Consider the following 16,988-nt stretch of genomic DNA (forward strand, 5'->3'; position numbering starts at 1 on the left):
TATGTATGTAGCATGTATGCAGTATGTATGTAGCATGTATTATGTATGTAGTATGTATGTAGCATGTATGTAGTATGTATGTAGCATGTACTATGTATGTAGTATGCATGTAGCATGTATGTAGTATGTATGTAGCATGTATGTAGTATGTATGTAGCATGTAGTATGTATGTAGTATGCATGTAGCATGAATGTAGTATGTATGTAGCATGTATGTAGTATGTAGCTAGCATGTAGTATGTATGTAGTATGTATGTAGCATGTATGTAGTATGTATGTAGCATGTAGTATGTATGTAGTATGTATGTAGTATGTATTTAGCATGTATGTAGTATGTATGTAGCATGTAGTATGTATGTAATATATATGTAGTATGTATGTAGCATGTAGTATGTATGTAGTATGTATGTAGCATGTATGTAGTATGTTTGTAGCATGTATGTAGTATGTATGTAGCATGTAGTATGTATGTAGCATGTATGTAGTATGTATGTAGCATGTAGTATGTATGTAGTATGTATGTAGTATGTATGTAGCATGTATGTAGTATGTATGTAGCAAGTAGTATGTATGTAGTATGTATGTAGCATGTATTTAGCATGTAGTATGTATGTAGCATGTATGTAGTATGTATGTAGCATGTAGTATGTATGTATCATGTATGTAGCTTGTATGTAGTATGTATGTAGCATGTAGTATGTATGTATCATGTATGTAGTATGTATGTAGCATGTAGTATGTATGTAGTATGTATGTAGCATGTATGTAGTATGTATGTAGCATGTATATAGTATGTAGTATGTATGTAGTATGTATGTAGCATGTATGTAGTATGTATGTAGTATGTATGTAGCATGTATGTAGTATGTATGTAGCATGTATGTAGTATGTATGTTGCATGTATGTAGTATGTATGTAGCATGTAGTATGTATGTAGTATGTATGTAGCATGTATGTAGTATGTATGTAGCATGTATGTAGTATGTATGTAGCATGTAGTATGTATGTAGTATGCATGTAGCATGTATGTAGTATGTATGTAGCATGTATGTAGTATGTATGTAGCATGTAGTATGTATATAGTATGCATGTAGCATGAATGTAGTATGTATGTAGCATGTATGTAGTATGTATGTAGCTAGCATGTAGTATGTATGTAGTATGTATGTAGCATGTATGTAGTATGTATGTAGCTATCATGTATTATGTATGTAGTATGTATGTAGCATGTATGTAGTATGTATGTAGCATGTAGTATGTATGTAGTATGTATGTAGTATGTATTTAGCATGTATGTAGTATGTATGTAGCATGTAGTATGTATGTAGTATGTATGTAGCATGTATGTAGCACGTAGTATGTATGTAGTATGCATGTAGCATGTATGTAGTATGTATGTAGCATGTATGTAGCATGTAGTATGTATGTAGTATGCATGTAGCATGAATGTAGTATGTATGTAGCATGTATGTAGTATGTATGTAGCTAGCATGTAGTATGTATGTAGTATGTATGTAGCATGTATGTAGTATGTATGTAGCATGTAGTATGTATGTAGTATGTATGTAGTATGTATTTAGCTTGTATGTAGTATGTATGTAGCATGTAGTATGTATGTAGTATGTTTGTAGCATGTAGTATGTATGTAGTATGTATGTAGCATGTATGTAGTATGTATGTAGCATGTATGTAGTATGTATGTAGCATGTAGTATGTATGTAGCATGTATGTAGTATGTATGTAGCATGTAGTATGTATGTAGTATGTATGTAGCATGTATGTAGTATGTATGTAGCATGTAGTATGTATGTAGTATGTATGTAGCATGTATTTAGCATGTAGTATGTATGTAGTATGTATGTAGCATGTAGTATGTATGTAGTATGTATGTAGCATGTATGTAGTATGTATGTAGCATGTAGTATGTATGTAGTATGTTTGTAGTATGTATGTATCATGTATGTAGTATGTATGTAGTATGTTTTCAGCATGTAGTATGTATGTAGTATGCTTGTAGCATGTATGTAGTATGTATGTAGCATGTATGTAGTATGTATGTAGCATGTAGTATGTATGTAGTATGCATGTAGCATGAATGTAGTATGTATGTAGCATGTATGTAGTATGTATGTAGCTAGCATTTAGTATGTATGTAGTATGTATGTAGCATGTATGTAGTATGTATGTAGCATGTAGTATGTATGTAGTATGTATGTAGTATGTATGTTGCATGTATGTAGCATGTAGCATGTATGTAGTATGTATGTAGCATGTATGTAGTATGTATGTAGCATGTATGCAGTATGTATGTAGCATGTATTATGTATGTAGTATGTATGTAGCATGTATGTAGTATGTATGTAGCATGTACTATGTATGTAGTATGCATGTAGCATGTATGTAGTATGTATGTAGCATGTATGTAGTATGTATGTAGCATGTAGTATGTATGTAGTATGCATGTAGCATGAATGTAGTATGTATGTAGCATGTATGTAGTATGTAGCTAGCATGTAGTATGTATGTAGTATGTATGTAGCATGTATGTAGTATGTATGTAGCATGTAGTATGTATGTAGTATGTATGTAGTATGTATTTAGCATGTATGTAGTATGTATGTAGCATGTAGTATGTATGTAATATATATGTAGTATGTATGTAGCATGTAGTATGTATGTAGTATGTATGTAGCATGTATGTAGTATGTTTGTAGCATGTATGTAGTATGTATGTAGCATGTAGTATGTATGTAGCATGTATGTAGTATGTATGTAGCATGTAGTATGTATGTAGTATGTATGTAGCATGTATGTAGTATGTATGTAGCATGTATGTAGTATGTATGTAGCAAGTAGTATGTATGTAGTATGTATGTAGCATGTATTTAGCATGTAGTATGTATGTAGCATGTATGTAGTATGTATGTAGCATGTAGTATGTATGTATCATGTATGTAGCTTGTATGTAGTATGTATGTAGCATGTAGTATGTATGTATCATGTATGTAGTATGTATGTAGCATGTAGTATGTATGTAGTATGTATGTAGCATGTATGTAGTATGTATGTAGCATGTATATAGTATGTAGTATGTATGTAGTATGTATGTAGCATGTATGTAGTATGTATGTAGTATGTATGTAGCATGTATGTAGTATGTATGTAGCATGTATGTAGTATGTATGTTGCATGTATGTAGTATGTATGTAGCATGTAGTATGTATGTAGTATGTATGTAGCATGTATGTAGTATGTATGTAGCATGTATGTAGTATGTATGTAGCATGTAGTATGTATGTAGTATGCATGTAGCATGTATGTAGTATGTATGTAGCATGTATGTAGTATGTATGTAGCATGTAGTATGTATATAGTATGCATGTAGCATGAATGTAGTATGTATGTAGCATGTATGTAGTATGTATGTAGCTAGCATGTAGTATGTATGTAGTATGTATGTAGCATGTATGTAGTATGTATGTAGCTATCATGTATTATGTATGTAGTATGTATGTAGCATGTATGTAGTATGTATGTAGCATGTAGTATGTATGTAGTATGTATGTAGTATGTATTTAGCATGTATGTAGTATGTATGTAGCATGTAGTATGTATGTAGTATGTATGTAGTATGTATGTAGCATGTAGTATGTATGTAGTATGTATGTAGCATGTATGTAGTATGTATGTAGCATGTATGTAGTATGTAGTATGTATGTAGTATGTATTTAGCATGTATGCAGTATGTATGTAGCATGTAGTATGTATGTAGTATATATGTAGTATGTATGTAGCATGTAGTATGTATGTAGTATGTATGTAGCATGTATGTAGTATGTATGTAGCATGTAGTATGTATGTAGTATGTTTGTAGCATGTATTTAGCATGTAGTATGTATGTAGCATGTATGTAGTATGTATGTAGCATGTAGCATGTATGTAGTATGTATGTAGCATGTAGTATGTATGTAGTATGTATGTAGCATGTATGTAGTATGTATGTAGCATGTAGTATGTATGTAGTATGTATGTAGCATGTATGTAGCATGTAGTATGTATGTAGCATGTATGTAGTATGTATGTAGCATGTAGTATGTATGTAGTATTTATGTAGCATGTATGTAGTATGTATGTAGCATGTATGTAGTATGTATGTAGCATGTATGTAGTATGTATGTAGCATGTAGTATGTATGTAGCATGTATGTAGTATGTATGTAGCATGCATGTAGTATGTATGTAGGATGTAGTATGTATGTAGTATGTATGTAGCATGTAGTATGTATGTAGTATGTATGTAGCATGTAGTATGTATGTAGCATGTATGTAGTATGTATGTAGCATGTAGTATGTATGTAGTATGTATGTAGCATGTATGTAGTATGTATGTAGCCTGTAGTATGTATGTAGTACGTATGTAGCATGCATGTAGTATGTATGTAGCATGTATGTAGCATGTAGTATGTATGTAGTATGTATGTAGCATGTATGTAGTATGTATGTAGCATGTATGTAGTATGTATGTAGCATGTAGTATGTATGTAGCATGTATGTAGTATGTATGTAGTATGTATGTAGCATGTATGTAGCATGTATGTAGTATGTATGTAGCATGTATATAGTATGTATGTAGCATGTAGTATGCATGTAGTATGTATGTAGCATGTATGTAGTATGTATGTAGCATGTAGTATGTAGTATGTATGTAGTATGTATGTATCATGTATGCAGTATGTATGTAGCATGTATGTAGTATGTATGTAGCATGTAGTATGTATGTAGTATGTATGTAGCATGTATGTAGTATGTATGTAGCCTGTAGTATGTATGTAGTACGTATGTAGCATGTATGTAGTATGTATGTAGCATGTATGTAGCATGTAGTATGTATGTAGTATGTATGTAGCATGTATGTAGTATGTATGTAGCATGTATGTAGTATGTATGTAGCATGTAGTATGTATGTAGTATGTATGTAGCATGTATGTAGTATGTATGTAGCCTGTAGTATGTATGTAGTACGTATGTAGCATGTATGTAGTATGTATGTAGCATGTATGTAGCATGTAGTATGTATGTAGTATGTATGTAACATGTATGTAGTATGTATGTAGCATGTATGTAGTATGTATGTAGCATGTAGTATGTATGTAGTATGTATGTAGCATGTATGTAGCATGTATGTAGTATGTATGTAGCATGTATGTAGTATGCATGTAGTATGTATGTAGCATGTATGTAGTATGTATGTAGCATGTAGTATGTATGTAGCGTGTATGTAGTATGTATGTAGCATGTATGTAGTATGTATGTAGCATGAATTTAGTATGTATGTAGCATATAGTATGTTTGTAGTATGTATGTAGCATGTATGTAGTATGTATGTAGCATGTAGTATGTATGTAGTATGTATGTAGTATGTATGTTGCATGTATGTAGCATGTAGCATGTATGTAGTATGTAGTATGTATGTAGTATGTATGTAGTATGTATGTAGCATGCATGTAGTATGTACGTATCATGTAGTATGTACAGTAGGGAAAAAAAGTATTTAGTCAGTCAGCAATTGTGCAAGTTCCACCACTTAAAAAGATGAGAGGCGTCTGTAATTTACATCATAGGTAGACCTCACCTATGGGAGACAAACTGAGAAAAAAAATCCAGAAAATCACATTGTCTGTTTTTTTTTCATTTTATTTGCATATTATGGTGGAAAATAAGTATTTGGTCAGAAACAAGCAATCAAGATTTCTGGCTCTCACAGACCTGTAACTTCTTCTTTAAGAGTCTCCTCTTTCCTCCACTCATTACCTGTAGTAATGGCACCTGTTTAAACTTGTTATCAGTATAAAAAGACACCTGTGCACACCCTCAAACAGTCTGACTCCAAACTCCACTATGGTGAAGACCAAAGAGCTGTCAAAGGACACCAGAAACAAAATTGTAGCCCTGCACCAGGCTGGGAAGACTGAATCTGCAATAGCCAACCAGCTTGGAGTGAAGAAATCAACTGTGGGAGCAATAATTAGAAAATGGAAGACATACAAGACCACTGATAATCTCCCTCGATCTGGTGCTCCACGCAAAATCCCACCCCGTGGGGTCAGAATGATCACAAGAACGGTGAGCAAAAATCCCAGAACCACGCGGGGGGACCTAGTGAATGAACTGCAGAGAGCTTGGACCAATGTAACAAGGCCTACCATAAGTAACACACTACGCCACCATGGACTCAGATCCTGCAGTGCCAGACGTGTCCCACTGCTTAAGCCTGTACATGTCCGGGCCCGTCTGAAGTTTGCTAGAGAGCATTTGGATGATCCAGAGGAGTTTTGGGAGAATGTCCTATGGTCTGATGAAACCAAACTGGAACTGTTTGGTAGAAACACAACTTGTCGTGTTTGGAGGAAAAAGAATACTGAGTTGCATCCATCAAACACCATACCTACTGTAAAGCATGGTGGTGGAAACATCATGCTTTGGGGCTGTTTCTCTGCAAAGGGGCCAGGACGACTGATCCGGGTACATGAAAGAATGAATGGGGCCATGTATCGTGAGATTTTGAGTGCAAACCTCCTTCCATCAGCAAGGGCATTGAATATGAAACGTGGCTGGGTCTTTCAACATGACAATGATCCAAAGCACACTGCCAGGGCAACGAAGGAGTGGCTTCGTAAGAAGCATTTCAAGGTCCTGGAGTGGCCTAACCAGTCTCCAGATCTCAACCCTATAGAAAACCTTTGGAGGGAGTTGAAAGTCCGTGTTGCCAAGCGAAAAGCCAAAAACATCACTGCTCTAGAGGAGATCTGCATGGAGGAATGGGCCAACATACCAACAACAGTGTGTGGCAACCTTGTGAAGACTTACAGAAAATGTTTGACCTCTGTCATTGCCAACAAAGGATATATCACAAAGTATTGAGATGAAATTTTGTTTCTGACCAAATACTTATTTTCCACCATAATATGCAAATAAAATGAAAAAAAACAGACAATGTGATTTTCTGGATTTTTTTTTCTCAGTTTGTCTCCCATAGTTGAGGTCTACCTATGATGTAAATTACAGACACCTCTCATCTTTTTATGTGGTGGAACTTGCACTATTGCTGACTGACTAAATACTTTTTTTCCCCACTGTATGTATGTATTTTTTTTTTTACATTCAACACATTAGCCGGATGATGGGACTACTACTGTCCCATCATTGGCTAATGTGTCAATCACCGTCATGGTAGCAGGCGTCGCCCTATGGGACTTGTAGTCCCATCGGACGATACCTGCACAGACCCCTGCAGGCTGCACAGACCCCCGGACAGTCGGCACAGCCCCCCGGCAGGTCAGCACAGCACCCCGGCAGGCCGGTACAGACCCCGGTCAGGCCGGTACAGACCCTCGCAGCCTGCACAGACCCCCGGACAGTTGGCACAGCCCCCCGGCAGGCCGGCACAGCCCCCCTGCTGACCGGTAAAGACCCCGGGCAGTCCGCACAGACCACCGCAGCCTGCACAGACCCCCGTACAGTCGGCATAGACCACCGGCAGGCCGGTACAGACCCCGGGCAGTCCGCACAGACCACCGCAGCCTGCACAGACCCCCGTACAGTCGGCATAGACCACCGGCAGGCCGGTACAGACCCCGGGCAGTCTGCACAGATCACTGGCAGGCCGGCACAGACCCCCGGCAGGCCGGCACAGACCCCCGGAAGGCTTGTACAGACCCCCGAGAGGCTGTACAAGGACAGGAAAGGGTTTTTCTTATTCTGATACCGGAAGTCCCATAGACTTGAATGTGACTTCCGGTATCGGAATCGGCGATACCCGATACTTTTTTTAGATCGGCCGATCCATTCCGATCCGATATTTTTAAGTATCGGGCGGTATCGCTGAACCCTACTCACAATCTAATATATAAAGCTGAATGTGTGTGTATGTATGTATGTGTGTATGTGTGTATGTATGTGTGTATGTCCGGGATTGGCATCTGCACCGTCGCAGCTACAGCCACAAAATTTGGCACAGTCACACGTCTGGACCCTGAGAGCGTCATAGGCTATGTTGTGAGGCAAAATTTTAACCTCGCGCGTTCCAATTCACCAAACAATTTTTCCTATTATTCTTATCATTTCTATGGCGATATCGTCCTTCTGTAAAGCTGGAAATAACACAATTTATTACCGTGCCAACACAGACCACGCTCTGACACAGACTACAGGGAGAGCCCAGTATCTAGGATAGGATTAGATACACAGCTCAGCAGTCAGTATCACACAGGATAGAATTAGATACACTGCTCAGCAGTCAGTATCACACAGGATAGGAATAGATACATGGCTCAGCAGACAGTATCACACAGGATAGGATTAGATACACGACTCAGCAGTCAGTATCACACAGGAGAAGATTAGATACATGGCTCAGCAGTCAGTATCACACAGGATAGGATTAGATACACAGCTCAGCAGACAGTATCACACAGGATAGGATTAGATACACAGCTCAGCAGTCAGTATCACACAGGATAGGATTAGATACACGGCTCAGCAGTCAGTATCACACAGGATAGGATTAGATACATGGCTCAGCAGTCAGTATCACACAGGATAGGATTAGATTCACGGAACAGCAGACAGTATCACACACGATAGAATTAGCTACACGGCTCAGCAGTCAGTATCACACAGGATAGGATTAGATACATGGCTGAGCAGTCAGTATCACACAGGATAGGATTAGATGCACGGCTCAGCAGTCAGTATCACACAGGATAGGATTTAGATACACGGCTCAGCAATCAGTATCACACAGGATAGGATTAGATACACGGCTGAGCAGTCAGTATCACACATGATAGGATTAGATACAGCTCAGCAGTCAGTATCACACAGGATAGGAATAGATACATGGCTCAGCAGACAGTATCACACAGGATAGGATTAGATACATGACTCAGCAGTCAGTATCACACAGGAGAGGATTAGATACATGGCTCAGCAGTCAGTATCACACAGGATAGGATTAGATACACAGCTCAGCAGACAGTATCACACAGGATAGGATTAGATACACAGCTCAGCAGTCAGTATTACACAGGATAGGATTAGGTACACGGCTCAGCAGTCAGTATCACACAGGATAGGATTAGATACATGGCTCAGCAGTCAGTATCACACAGGATAGGATTAGATACACGGAACAGCAGACAGTATCACACACGATAGGATTAGCTACACGGCTCAGCAGTCAGTATCACACAGGATAGGATTAGATACACGGCTAAGCAGTCAGTATCACACAGGATAGGATTAGATGCACGGCTCAGCAGTCAGTATCACACAGGATAGGATTAGATACATGGCTCAGCAATCAGTATCACACAGGATAGGATTAGATACGCGGCTGAGCAGTCAGTATCACACAGGATAGGATTAGATGCACGGCTCAGCAGACAGTATCACACAGGATAGGATTAGATACATGGCTCAGCAGTCAGTATCACACAGGATAGGATTAGATACACAGCTCAGCAGACAGTATCACACAGGATAGGATTAGATACACAGCTCAGCAGTCAGTATCACACAGGATAGGATTAGATACACGGCTCAGCAGTCAGTATCACACAGGATAGGATTAGATACAAGGCTCAGCAGTCAGTATCACACAGGATAGGATTAGATACATGGCTCAGCAGTCAGTATCACACAGGATAGGATTAGATACACGGCTCAGCAGACAGTATCACACACGACAGGATTAGATATATACGGCTCAGCAGTCAGTATCACACAGGATAGGATTACATACACGGCTGAGCAGTCAGTATCACACAGGATTAGATGCACGGCTCAGCAGTCAGTATCACACAGGATAGGATTAGATACACGGCTCAGCAGACAGTATCACACACGACAGGATTAGATATACGGCTCAGCAGTCAGTATCACACAGGATAGGATTACATACACGGCTGAGCAGTCAGTATCACACAGGAGAGGATTAGATACACGGCTGAGCAGTCAGTATCACACAGGATAGGATTAGATGCACGGCTCAGCAGTCAGTATAACACAGGATAGGATTATATACATGGCTGAGCAGTCAGTAACACACGATAGGATTAGATACACGGCTGAGCAGTCAGTATCACACAGGATAGGATTAGATGCACGGCTCAGCAGTCAGTATAACACAGGATAGGATTATATACATGGCTGAGCAGTCAGTAACACACGATAGGATTAGATACACAGCGTTGGAACTGCCAAAAATGTGTTCATCTTTGCACCAAAAGGAAAAAACAAAAATGTTGTTTATCAAAAGGCTCTTGAATGAGTTGAAAATAAAATACTCTCAATACTTGGGTAATCAATTAGTTAATTTGTGTTGCAAATCTGTAGTGTTGAATATATGATGTGAAATGTTTTTATGTGCAATATAATCATTATAATTTGTTATAACTAACCACAGTTATTTAGAGTATAAATGGGACAAGTGCAATGCGAGAAGAAAAAAAATCACATTCTACTTTCACCAATATTAATTCTGAAAATTCAAGGTAAAAATGCTGCTGATAAAAGAAGATATGTGGAAATACACATAGGTGTCTAGACCTGGCCCTCTACCAGAAGACTGGGTAAAGAATGATCAAAAAGCAGATATCTCCCTCAGTATAGATGATGATCAGTGCATGTATGTAAATGTTAAACTGCAAAAGAAATATGGTAGCAGCTGCAGAAAGTGCATGAAAGGAAAAATCTCAGCAATAAGCTCTATTTAATGAGAAAACTGTATCAGTCTAAGCTAAATAAGGGACAAGATATTTAGGCAGGGCCAGCGTTAGGGGCAGGCAGACCAGGCAGCTGCCTAGGACCCCCGCTCCCCCAGGGGCCCCCAGCCAGTGGCAGCAGCCACTATGGGGCCCATGAGGCAGAGGGACCTGCCTGCCCCCAACGCCGACTCCCCCCACCGCATTGAACTATACCAGCGTCAGCCGATACAGTTCAAAGCAATGATGGAGGAGAGAGCATCAGCTGACGCTCCCTCTCCCATCATTCCCCTCTGACACTGCGGGTGCGCGATGACGTCATATCATCATGCACCCGCTGTGTGCTGGGCCCAGGCAGTGCAGCATCTGCACAGGTGATGGCGGCCGCCATATTGGCAGAGACTGTGGCTGCAGCCGGCACCAGAAACAGGTGGCTCCGGAGGGGGTATTCTCTCCTCTCCGCTCCCCCTGGAGCTGGCGGGGGCCCACACAGGAAGGACGCGACACTCAGGGAGCGCAGACATCATGCACAGATGAGGTCACGGACACAGCACCCGGGGTCTGCTGAGGAGGGGAGCAGCTGACAAAGGTACCCCAGCCACCATGCTGAGCAACGAACGACATATATGAATGAATATATGTGGGTATCAGTTTATATAAAGTGTGTGTATGTTTGTACATATCAGTGCGTGTGTGTGTATATATGTTATACGTGAATGTGTGTATGTAATGAATAAATATATACACTGTGTGTATAAATATTTATATATTTAGTGTGTGTATATATTAATACATATATGTGTGTGTATGTATATTGGATGATACATGTAATTTTGCACACATGGTGTATACATGCTTTCTGATACCGGGCCATGCATGAGTCTCTATATGTTCCACGTCTTGCGAATTGGTCCCTATGACACAAGCCCCGTTTCCTGCATGCTCTGCCCTTGCTCCATGCTCTCCCATTGCCCATGTCCTCGCTGGTCCCCAGGTTCAGGTCATTGTCGCCCCTGCATCCCCTTGTTCCCCCATCTCTCTTGTCCCCTTGCGACCCTTTCTCACCGTGTGTCCTCCATCTACCCTGTCCTCGTAATCCCTGTGCTCCCTTCTTCCCTGCTCCCAAGTTTCCCCCCGTCTTCCCATGTCCCCTTGCAGCCCCGTCTCCCCGTGTGTCCCTACCAACTCTGCCCTCGGAGTCCCCTTGTGTCCTCTTGTGCCCTTGTAGGGAAGGTGACCTGACGGACGGACTGACTGGTCAGATTTCAAAAGGGGGTTTGCATTTGTCAGGCAGGATGTCAGTTATGACAGAAGGGAAAACAGCTAGGAAAGTGTAGGTGACGTGCAGTACCTGGAATTGACATTAGAGGGCAGGGAGGAGTGTGAGCATAGGACTTGACATCAGCTTAGGGCTAAGAAACCGTTGTCCATGGGGGGCGGAGTTACAGGGAACCAGGAAAGCTATAAATTTGACAGGAGGGTTCCAGAAGGTTCCAGTCCCCAGGGGGAGCTCAAGTGAGGAGGAGACTGTGACAGTTGGAGCACTGTGAGGAAAACCTAACCAGGGGACTGAGGAGAAAGAAAGTCAGGGGGGTGGTCCTGACACGAAGTACCGCAGTATAGACGAGGCTCCAGGTGTAGTATACCGTATTGAAGACGAAACTGACCAGTAAAAGTGCTGATGGTGTACGGGCCTAAGACGGCCACAGTGACTGAGCTGACAGGATCGTCACAGAGTGAAAAAGGGATGGTACGTATATATACATCCCTGGTGTAAAAGTACGGTGTGTGAAGCGGCCCTGGACACGGAGGGCCGTGAGGAAGATATTGTGGTGTATTGTGAGGCCCGTCAGTCAGACGGTGGAAAATAAACTTGGACCTGTTGCACCCGAAATCTGCCTCCATCTTGTGTCTGTACGTCACTGCGCGGTATACAGAGGGACCACACCCCAGCCCGGCCGACCACCTCTACACTTGGCGTAGTCGGCAGGATCGCCGCTGCTAATACGCTATCTTCTGCGGCAGGCCTGCCTCTGAGGAATGGAAACAGACTTGGACTGCGCTGTTTGGATTATAAATACCTGTGGAATACCAATTACCAACCTGTGGATTACAAATTGGGAGCGCTGTGGCGTATCTGCGTTGCCAGCAGAGGATTCGGGGCGGTACCGGTTTCTGTGCAGTATGGCGGTGTTACTCCAGCGCAGGGGAGAGGTCCGGGTGTTTGCAGTTGTTCTGAATTGACTGGGCCCCCCTCCAATGTATCCCTGGGGGAAGCGGTATGTACCAGGAGGCCGACGCTCCCGCATACGGGACCCTGGCAGATGGGTGGAGAGGCCTGTCAACGCTCCACCCAATAGAGGGAGTGGCACAGAGGAAAAGTTTGGCTGTGGCTGCCTGGCGCCATTCGATTGCTGCCCACCGGACGGTATGAGACGCTGTGGTTGTCGGGGCATCGGGCGCCTGGAGTGGCGGTGTCGCCGGGAGGTCGAGTCACGCCAGAAAACGTCTTCCTCAGAGTCACGGGCAGGAAGCTGGATGTCGAGCGGAGAAGTGGAGCCTTTGTGGAACCAGCGGGAGCGGCCACCAAAGATACCAGCAGGGAACCTTCCCGCGGAGCTCCTGAGCCTGGAGGCTAGCCCCGCCGGACGGCGGGGTGAAGAGCGGAGACTGCGGGAGGAGCCGCGTGATGACGTGACAGAGGCTATGGTGCCGGGGAAGGTGAGAGTTCCCCCGGCCCCATCATTGGCTCCGCAAGCGGCCTCCATCATTCAGCCGCAGCACGCGGCATCCTGTGTCCCTGACAGCCTGATCAGGGAAGGCCCTACCGTCTATGTGGAGCTGAGCGGGGCCTCCGCTTCCAACCCCGAGCCACCCCGCCCGGTGGCGCCGATGCGGAACCTGCCTTCAGAAGGTGCTGTTGCAGTCCCCCTGCCGATAGCGACCTCATCTCCGGAAGCGGCCGCTGCTCCGGCTCATTCTGAAGCTCCAGGTGCGGCCTACCCCACGGCCGCAGCTATGCCGGCGCTGGAGCTGAGTGCGGCCTACTTGTCAAGCCCTGTGGCCCAGTCTTCGGAGAACACGGCTGTCCCTGTCCACCACCCGGCCCCAGCGGCTGCTGGGCCACTGACATCATCATGATCCGCAGCAGATTTTGTCCTGCGGCTGCGGTGTACAGTACCATTCTAATCTATCTAAAATGAAATCCACAGTGCACATGCTGTGGATTTTTCCGCGTGGATTTGCTGCGGTTTCAAATCCGCAGCATGTCAATTCTTTGTGCAGATTCTGCTGCGGTTTGGCACCTGCTCAATGACAGGGTGTCAAACCGCAGGGGAAATCCGCAGGCAAAACCGCAGAAAAACTGCAGATAATCCGCAGGTCTTTTGACCTGCGGATTTACCTGCGTTTTTTCTCAAATCCGTGGGGAAAAATCCGCAGAGCATTACGCAGCGTGTGCACACACCCTTAGGGTTAGGGTGTGTGCACACACTGCGGATTCAGCTGCGGATTTTTCAGCGTAAATTTGGCTAAATCCGCAGGTAAATCCGCAGGTCAAATAACCTGCATTTTACCTGCGGATTGCAGATTAGCCTGCATTTTTCCCCTGCGGTATGACTCCTGTAATGGAGCAGGTGTCAAACCGCTGCGAATTCTGCATAAAGAAGTGACATGTGGCGGATTTCAAACCACAGCAAATCTGCACAGAAAAATCTGCAGCGTGTGCATTACATTTTTCATTTTCCATAGAAAATGAAGGTACTGTACAATGTAGCAGAAACTGCTGCGGATTCGCAGGGTCAAATCCGCTGCGGATCTGCAGCAGAATCCGCAACGTGTGCACACACCCTTAGAATTAGGGTTAGGTAAGGCTAGTTTCACACTAGCGTATGCCTGAGGTGCAGAGGGCTGCAGACTTCCTCTGTGCAGCTCCGTCCACGGCCGCAGCTCCTCCCGTCAGCTCCGCCTACCGTGGCATGCGTACCCTATCTTTTGCATTGGGTATGCAGGCCATGCCGATGTATGTGGATGCCTCCGCATGTGTCATTTTGACGGTGCGGCGACCACACCAAAATGCAACATGTTGCGTTCGACGCGGGTCGCCGCACTGTCAAAATGACACATGCAGAGGCATCCGCATACATCGGCACAGCCTGCATATCTATTGCAAAAGATAGGGTACGCATGCCGAAGTAGGCGGAGCTTACGGGAGGAGGTGCGGCTGTGGGCAGAGCTGCATAGAGAGTCTGCAGCCCTCCGCACCTCGCCCATACGCTAGTGTGAAACTAGCCTTAGAATGATTTTTTATTTTCACGGCTCTGCGTTTATAAACTTCTATGAAGCACTGGGGGGTTCAAAGTGCTCACCACACATCTAGACAAGCTCCTTGGGGGGTCTAGTTTCCAAAATTGGGTCACTTGTGGGGGGTTTCTACTGTTTAGGCACATCAGGGGCTCTGCAAACGCAACATGACGCCCCCAGAATATTCCATCAAAGTCTGCATTCCAAAATGGCACTCCTTCCCTTCCAGGCTCTCCCATGTGCCCAAACAGTGGTTCCCCCCACATATGAGGTATCAGCGTACTCAGGACAAATTGCACAACTACTTTTGTGGTCCAATTTCTCCTGTTACCCTTGGGAAAATAAAAATATAGCAGGCTAAAAAAATCATTTTTGAGGAAAAAAAATGATTTTTTATTTTCACGGCTCTGCGTTTATAAACTTCTGTGAAGCACTTGGGCAGTCAAAATGCTCACCACTATCAAGATAAGCTCCTTAGGGGGTCTAGTTTCCAAAATGCGGTCACTTGTGGGGGGTTTTTACTGTTTAGGCACATCAGAGGCTCTGCAAACGCAACATGACGCCCCCAGAACATTCCATCAAAGTCTGCATTCAAAATGGCGCTCCTTCCCTTCCAGGCTCTCCCATGCGCCCAAACAGTGGTTTCCCCCCACATATGGGGTATCAGCGTACTCGGGACAAATTGCACAACAACTTTTGTGGTCCAATTTCTCCTGTTACCCTAAGGAAAATAAAAAATAGCAGGCTAAGAGATCATTTTTGAGAAAAAGAAAATTATTTTTTATTTTCACTGCTCTGCGTTATAAACATCTGTGAAGCACTTGGGGGTTCAAAGTGCTCACCACACATCTAGATAAGTTCCTTACGGGGGTCTAGTTTCCAAAATGGGGTCACTTGTGGCGTGTTTCCAATGTTCAGGCACATCAGGGCATCTCCAAACGCGACATGGCGTCCAATCTTAATTCCAGCCAATTCTGCATTGAAAAAGTCAAACGGTGCTCCTTCCCTTCTGAGCTCTGCCGAGCGCCCAAAGAGTGGTTTACTCCTACATATGGGGTATGAACCTACTCAGGACAAATTGCACAACAACTTTGGGGGTCTAATTTCTCCTGTTATCCTTGTAAAAATAAAAATTTTGAGGCGAAAAAATCATTTTTGTGGAAAAAAAATGATTTTTTATTTTCACGGCTCTACGTTATAAACTTCTGTGAAGCACTTGAAGGTTCAACATGCTCACCACACATCTAGATAAGTTCCTTAAGGAGTCTAGTTTCCAAAATGGGGTTACTTGTGGGGTGTTTCCACTGTTTAGGCACATCAGTGGCTCGCTAAACGCAACATGGCGTCAGATCTCAAATCCAGCCAATTCTGCGTTGAAAAAAGTCAAACGGCGCTCCTTCCGTTCCAATCCCTGCCGTGCGCCCAAAAAGTGGTTTACCCCCACATATGTGGTATCAGCGTATTCAGGAGAAATTGCACAACAAATTTTTTGGTTCATTTTCTTTTCTAACACTTGTGAAAATAAAAAAAATTTGTTCTAAATTAAATTTTTTGCAAAAAAAAGTTAAATGTTAATTTTTTCCTTCCACATTGCTTCAGTTCCTGTGAAGAATGAAAAGGGTTAATAAACTTCTTGAATGTAGTTTTGAGCACCTTGAGGGGTCCAGTTTTTAGAATGGTGTCACTTTTGGGTATTTTCTGCCATGTATACCCCTCAAAATGACTTTAAATATGATGTGGAGGTCCCTAAAAAAAATGGTTTTGTAAATTTTGTTGTAAAAATGAGAAATCGCTGCCCAACTTTTAACCCTTATAACTTCCTAACAAAAAAAAATTTGTTTCCAAAATTGTGCTGATGTAAAGTAGACATGTGGGACATGCTACTTATTAAGAAATTTGCATGACACATCTCTCTGATTTAAGG

Source organism: Dendrobates tinctorius, unplaced genomic scaffold (assembly GCF_039654945.1).
Source record: "Dendrobates tinctorius isolate UK_male_01 unplaced genomic scaffold, ASM3965494v1 ptg000196l, whole genome shotgun sequence".
Taxonomy (NCBI): domain Eukaryota; kingdom Metazoa; phylum Chordata; class Amphibia; order Anura; family Dendrobatidae; genus Dendrobates; species Dendrobates tinctorius.